Source organism: Cyprinus carpio, chromosome B3 (assembly GCF_018340385.1).
Source record: "Cyprinus carpio isolate SPL01 chromosome B3, ASM1834038v1, whole genome shotgun sequence".
Taxonomy (NCBI): domain Eukaryota; kingdom Metazoa; phylum Chordata; class Actinopteri; order Cypriniformes; family Cyprinidae; genus Cyprinus; species Cyprinus carpio.
In genome coordinates, this window is record NC_056599.1 from 13,454,850 (window position 1) to 13,462,913 (window position 8,064).

At 34.3% G+C, this 8,064-nt stretch overlaps 1 long non-coding RNA gene across 1 annotated transcript; it reads left to right on the forward strand.

Moving 5' to 3' along the window:
• Positions 1-285: 285 nt before the first annotated feature.
• LOC109055350 lies at positions 286-7,042 on the forward strand. Its single transcript, XR_006154170.1, has 4 exons — positions 286-749; positions 1,758-1,869; positions 3,274-3,322; positions 6,875-7,042. It is a non-coding gene; the product is annotated as an uncharacterized LOC109055350 (long non-coding RNA).
• The last annotated feature ends 1,022 nt before the right edge of the window (positions 7,043-8,064 follow it).

Here is an 8,064-nt window from a genome sequence, read left to right on the forward strand (position 1 = left end):
CTGAATTTGATTAAATAAATGCTTTCAAAAGCATTAAAAATAGTAATGTTTCCAGACAAGATAAAAAAATAAAAATAAAAACTGATTCAATTTGGCCCCCCTCTCCATTATACTGTTGAAAGTGCTTTTGCTTTTAAGATTAATATTTTGTATTAAATCAAATTTGATGATTACTCGAATATCATGTTTATATTAAACTTATTTTTTTTGTTATATATATATATATATATATATATGTGTGTGTGTGTGTGTGTGTGTGTGTGTGTGTGTGTGTGTGTGTGTGTGTGTGTAATGAAACTAAACTCAACATATGGTAAAAAAATTGTAAAATCTTCCCACTTAGTTACATTTGGATGTAGTAACGTATAAGTATTTATAGTTAAATTCAGGCTAAATCAATGGCATGCACTGTCTACACCCAACTATGACCATAGGAACAATTTTATGAACCACATTTTTCTTCAAACACAGGAGGTGAAATATTATTGTGATTTGACCAAAAAGCTACTTTAACTGTCGCGCCTATTGTTTTTGCGGTCCACTTAAAGACTTTTCAGTGTGTTTTCCTGGTTTTCAACACTACAATCAGTTTTGATTAAACTCCAGTGCAATAGGTGGCGGTATGCATAGTGCTGCCCCTCAGTAAACAGGAGAACAGGAGGTTGGGCTATTTCCGCTTTAGAATATGCGCACAGAATGGCAAGCGGACGCATCGCTGGAAAACACAGAGAGAGAAAGCCCTATAAAAGGTAAGATTTTACCGTAATTTAAATGTTAATGTGTTCATTGTACATGTTATCTTTTCTGTTTTTCGAGAAGTCTTTATTTCGACAGATTGCGCATCGCAAGATAGGGATTGGAATGTCCCTCAAGTCGCGCGGCCGCGATGTGTAACTTTTCTCGCGCACGTCACGCGCAGCTTTTAGCAATGAATGTAAAGTTAATATATTAATACATTTACTTACCAGAAATGTAACTGTGTGTACCCAGTTGTCGCGGAGACAGCGGTGTAATGGACCTGCGACGTATTAAACTCTAAAGCTGACTAAAATGCTAGAAATAGCTTAACCTACAATACGAACTACACGCGAAACACTTAAATATAGCTAACGTTACACTTCTTATAAAATATCTAATTGTAGACAAACACTTATGAACAGCAAATCTATATATATATATTTATACACACACAACCTAACTGTACACTAAGTAAACAAACCTTAACCTATAGTTAATAGTATAAAAAGTAAAAAAATTAACTTCTCAAACTGTACACTAGAACTACAATAAATACTACATATAGTAACTACACTTTAACCTAGAATGAAAACTTAACTAAATAACTTATTTTATATACCAATTATCTAGAAAATACACGCAAATTTATGTAAAAAAGGCGAAGTCAAAAGGATTCAGTCTATTTCCACCACCGTCTTCACCCAACAGACGTTGTTGACGTTAGTGACAGTTATTAAACACCACTCGCGAGACGTATTCCATTGCATTCAAATGTTTTATTCCCGCTCTTAGTCATGACCTATAATGATACACACAACAACAAGAAATGGCTTTATCTTTTTTTCTTCTTTTTTACAAAACGACTTGTTTCCTTTTTCTATTAAATAATAGGCATAATTTTGATTATTTAGGTACATGAAATGTCATAATTTAAATTAGAACATGATTTTTAATTGTGATGTTTAGCTTGACAGAATGTGACATTTATGTTTTCTGTAAATGTGTTTTCTCTGTTAAAGGGAGGCTTGTTGTTATTTCGGATTCTCAGACTGGCTATGAAACAATCCGTTTGTGAAGAGACAGATGCTGAAACCCATCATAACATTGGAGGATTTTGGGCCATACTTACATGTGAGTCAAAATATATAATTGGCCAATTTCACAAGAATCAGAAATGTGACACTGAGGGATGTTAGTTATATTATGATTCACTGCCAATTGCAGTAATATGCGCTTTTCTCAAATAATCCTTCTTACCTTTTCTGTATTGTCTTTTCTCAAACTTGCTGTTAAATAATTTTTACTTGTTTGTATCTTAAACGGCCACTCATACCATGCTTGATTGCCAAATTTTTAATTGTGTTGAATTTTTATCTGACAAATAGGTGTCATCTGGCTGGAAATGACACAAAAAGGTGACTTGAAGGTGACGAATTTTATCTGACAAATAGGTGTCATTTTTTGTCACAAAAAGGTGACAAAAGAAGTAATTTTGTCAGAGATTTTTTTTTTTCATCGACAGAACATTCCATGTTCACAGCTATTCACACTCTTTCTCAAAAAAAAAAAAAAAACTGTGTAAAAGTCTTCATTTTTCATCACAGCAGTTATTTTGCACATTTCCACTGGGATTTTGGACCACTCCTCTGCAAAGATCTCCAGGTCCTTGATGTTGGAAGGCTTCCTGTCCATCAATCTGGTCTTCAGTTGTCTTAACACATTTTCAATTGGATTCAGGACTGGACTCTGGCTTGGACCACTTTTGATGTGTGTTGTGGGTCGTTAGATAACTCGTAACATACAGCAAAAGGGGTCAAGAAATGGTTGGCAGAGAACAATATCAATATTTTAGAGTGGCCAAGTTTCAAACTCTGCTCTAGTTTGTCTTCATTTTTCATATTGCCTGTGCATAATTTTGCTGGCTTCCATGGCAGCTAACACTATAAATCAGGGGTCACCACACTCATTACTGGAGGACCAGTGTTCTGCAGAGTTTAGCTCAAACTTGCCGCAGTTCACCTGCCTGAAAGTTTTTAGTATACCTGGCAAGACTTTGATTAGCTAGTTCAGGTGTGTTTAATTAGGGTTGGAGCTAAACTCTGCAAGGCACCAGCCCTCCAGGACCAAGTTTGGTGACCCCTACTATAAATAAATGCATAATCGCTTACTTTAATGTTCTCTGTATTTACTTCTGTATGACTCAGTGCTGTGTGACGTTTTCAAGAATTGGGCTTTTTTTTTTTTTCTTTGTTGCTGTAGGTTGTTTTTAAAGTCTGCGGGTTGAAGTGACCTCACTTATGCGATATTAAGGGCCATTTTCAAACATGTATAACATTTTCAGTGAATATATGCATAGTTTATTTATTTATTTATTGCCCTAGTTGCTTGAAATTTGCTTGGTGAGCTCATCAACATACATTAAAATACATACATACACATACATAAATCCAACTATACATGGGAAAATTAAGGAAGCATTCACAAACAAACTAACAATCGATGCTAATTGCTGTCTAATTTATTTCTGTGTTCCAGTGCCTGGTGTTCTAAGGTTCACTTCTTGGCTTGATGAATGAAGTTTTAGGTAAGCAAATTCAAATAACACAGTTTTACCTGAAATTTCATGAAATTGGATTTTTAATCCCTTTCTTGACATTTAATAGCATATTGGTTTGGGCTACAATGGTATGGAGGATCAAACCTGCAGAGATTAAAGATGCATTAATAATTTGTTGAAAAAATGTAATAAAAATAAGTAAAGAAATAAATTATTTGATTAAAACAAATATAGTTAATTTGTAATAAAATGTAATCCTGAATTAATTTTTTATTATCTTCATGTATTATGTTCAGTACTTATTTTTTATTCTTTAACTTTTATTTACATATTCTTTCATTTATTAATTTAATATATGCATTTTTTATTGTTAAATGTATTTATTCATGCATTTTTATTTTTTTATAATTTATTTCCCACATGTATTTATTATTATTAATTACATCCAAGATTTTTTTTTTAATTCCATCAGGTGCGTGATTTCACATAGAGCAGCTGTTACTACACAGAGCCGTTGTTAACTGACAAGCTGCCCAAATAAACGCTGATAATGAACGTGGATTTGCGCAGCTTGTCCGTTTACAACGGCTCCGTGTAGTAACAGCTGCTGAATCTATTTTTTTAATCACTATGATACACCTATAATAATTTTAGATTCTGACTATTTTAGACTGGTTTGGGTAGGTACCGCTGCAGAGTAGCCCAGTACCTGCGTGATTTGTCATAGACATAAACAGAGAAAAGTAGCTCCGGCTTCAATGTTCTTCCACAAGACGGACGCAGTTCTGTTTACTAACCACTAGAGCACCAAAAGTTACAGACTGCAGATTTAATTGCTGTCATTCGTTCTCGAAATAGAAAGTGATCAAAACATTTATACAGACCACAACCTTACAACAAAGACTATACAGTTTAGCTCTTCTGAGTATTGAGAATGCCTATGGTTGTTAAAGCTGCAGTGAAAAAAAGTATTCTGTAAAGTTTTGTTAGTTTATTTCTGGTTGTCAGTTGATGAATTAAAAAAAAAAAAATAAATAAGTGCACTTTTTACAATGTGGAATTTTTTTTCCCTCTTGCCTCTGTATACACAAATCCGCCGCAAACTCTATGGGCGCCGCCATCTTGCCTGCCGCCATTACTGCGTGCCTGCGAAGTGTGACGGTGTGACACTTGCCGGTGCCCTCTAATGACATTTCAATGAAAGCGGATCCTGCTCATTAAAGAAAATGTCTGGTGAAAGGGAAAATTGGGTAGATGATGTCGGGCAGTGGCCAAAACTTACCTATAAAGGTAATTTATTGAAAACATGTAATGTTGACATAATGTATAAAAAATATGTAATGTATTAATGTATTTAAGAAGTGTATTAATTGATGACAACAATAAAACCCGACGCTGTCATTACTAGCTGTGTTGTTAATATGTTAACAAACTTCACAAGTTTCAAATAACTATTAGGCCATCCTTAAAAATATTCTTGTTTGCCATAACTGACCGACCCTGTCAATTTAGGACCGACCCAACTAATTATTTTTTTCCCCTTTTAGTCCGACCGACTTGCCGATTGTAATTGCGTTAAGACCCACAGATTTTTTTTACTCTTCAAACAACTAATACAAATGAAATAAAATGTGAGACACGCAATTGACGTTTTTCACACACTCTCACGCCACACATCCATTTTCACAGAAAAATCACGAAGCAAAGAGGACACGGAGACCGACAGACTAGACAGAGCAGATTACTTATGACAGAAAAAAAAAAATCTCAGCTCTCAGATTCTGTCAATTTTATTATGAAATTCAAACAATAAATACTGTTTTGGTGCTTGTAAATGTGACGCAACAGATCCCTAGCGGCACGTGAACTGATCATCTCTAGCTAATAGTAAAGACCTCTGTGTAATCCATATGGCCGTAAACATGGGCAGTCAATGTGCAACAAAGGTTTTATTTTTAACGGTTTTATTCCAGGCCTGTAGTTTTGTGCTGTTGTTAAAACAGCCAACCACACAAAACGCTCTTCCCAGCATCACTGGACAGCATACGTACTAAAAAAACTAAATAAAAATAACTTTTCATACAGCTAACATCTGCTACAGCCGCCTACAGGACTAACGCTACTTCCTTAGCAGCAAGGCACGCAGTAATGACGGCGCTGCTTTACTTTCATGTTTCGCCGGATTTGTCTATAAAGTAGTATAAGCAGAACAGTGCTTTTGTACTGTAATAGCCAAGGAAACATTATATCACTGCTGTTTCATAAGCACCACCTGCTGTCAGAAAATGAATTTGCATATTCATTCAGTCCGTCTGGTTTTGTGCAGGTGTCTTATGTAGTATAATATCACAAAGTTAAAGTTAGACCATTCTTTCATTCCATTTTGTTTGATTCACGATTTTGGTTTGGCCTGTTATAGAGCAAATTTGAAGGGTAAAAATGGCAGTTATTTTCATCAGTTGCGGCTTGTTAGCGCTGACATTCTGCCTAATTCAGATCAGACACAGAAATGAAATAGTGCTGCATTTGAATGAATTCTACCATTTATTTGAATTAATTATCAATCGATCGATTGAAAGAGAGAGAGAGATGCAACTGTGTATGTTACCTGCATCTGCGCATCTCTCTACAAACAATGAAGCCATGTTCAATTACTTCAAAAGTAGCGAGTTTGCCACCTTGCTGTTGAGGAATATAATGTAGTGATCTGATTTCTAGGCTATTTTATTTTTTGACCTACAGAGCAGAGATGCTTTTCTGAAATGATTTGTATACAGCAGAGAGATTTCATTTTGGGACAACTGTTTTTACAGTATATTTGGTGTTTGACATCATAAATATTTCAATCCTTTTCTATGAAGTATGCCACACAATTTGTGCTGTAGTGACAATATTTATAAAAATATATATATTTTTTTTTATATAGCGCCTTTCAAAAACCCAAGGACGCTTTACACGAAGTTGATAGATAACATGAACACAAATACAAATATACAGTCACATGATCAAACAAATAAAGCAGGTATTTGGATATTACCCCCTTATCCTATTTGAGCAAGAAAAATTTCCCCAAAATATAATGTTTTTATATTTTTTAACGTTTTTGCAACGCTGGCCTTTCAGGAACATGAATATTTGGTGTTTGACATCATTTGACGAAGTTGCCACACAATTTGCTGTAGTGACAATATTTATAAAAATAATATATATATTTTTTTTTATATATAGTGCCTTTCAAAAACCCAAGGACGCTTTACATAACGTTAATAGATAACATGAACACAAATAGAAATATACAGTCACAAGATCAAACAAATAAAGCAGGTATTTGGATATAAGCTTACCCCCTTATCCTATTTGAGAAGAAATTTAGCCTTACGGATTGTTCTGAAAAACATTTTGATGGGAAAAATTATATTTGCATCTATTATGCTGCGTAAAACATTATTATTATTACCAAAATAAAAAAAAGTTACCGCCTGACGAAGTTTCTCAACTTAAATGATGGGTGTAAAATATGATATAGTCCAAGCTTACATGATGTATGTCTTACCTGTATATTTTTGTTTTCTTTGCCAGCAATCTCAACAATGGACTCGTTTCCTTCCTTTTTGGTGTCTCCTGTACTTTCTGTTTGGAGGTCATTGCATGTGTCTGATTGAGCAACTGTCATTATGCATTTCTGTTTGCAGTGCTTTGCTTAAATTTTGAACCCTTAGCAACAATAAAAGTCTTTGGAGTTTTCCATTTGGGTTGTGGTTGTACATGTTTTCCTTGATTTAATATCCTTATGGATATGTGCAATGCAACAATTTATTTCACACTAAAAAAAATGAACCAGCTATAAACACTTTTTTTTTTTGAGCTGCATGTGGTATAGCAGTCTTAAATGCAATAACTAAAATAATAATTTTCCTAAATAACTTTTCTTGTTGGCTTATCAACAGTTTAATATGTAAATGGAAATAATTAATTTAATGGTCTTACCTGTTATTTTCCACTTTTCTTTTGTTCACGTTTTCCTTGGCTGCATTCATCACTCTATAGCATTCTTTAAGAACTCCTGGGATGCAACCTTATTTTCTTCATGCATGAATGAGTGAATGAATGAATGATGCATTTATATAGCGTTTTATTCTGTATTGTTGTACACCCAAAGCGCTTTACATCATGTGGGGGGGTCTCTCCTCAACCACCACCAGCATGCAGCATCCACCTGGCTGATGCAACGGCAGCCACAGGACAACGGCACCAGTGCGCTCACCACACACCAATGGGGAATGCATAAACCTAATTGTAGCCTATGTGTTCAATTATATTATTGAAGGGTATCATGATTTTGATGTTTAAATGCTGAAAACAGACTCATGATTTGATGGCATTTTTACTTATAGAAGTTACTTCAATTTTCTTTTTTCCAGAAATGAAAATTAATTTAACATTGTTTCACAATGAATTCACATCTATTGTACTAGAGTAAAAATAATAATAATTATTATAACAGTAATAATATCAATCTGCAAAACAAAATGTTTTTGCCTTTTGCATTCTATTACAGTAAAAAAAAATAGATAGATAGATAGATAGATAGACACATATATAACGAAATACCCTTTAAAGTCCAATATGGGTTTATATTTGTTTAATTTTGTCAACTCTGAATTGCAAGCTGTCAGGTCTGATGGTAAAAGCTAAAATGGGCGACTGGATTTTTCAAGTGTTATAATGGAAATGGCAGATGAGGGACGAAACAAGGACGTTCGCAAACT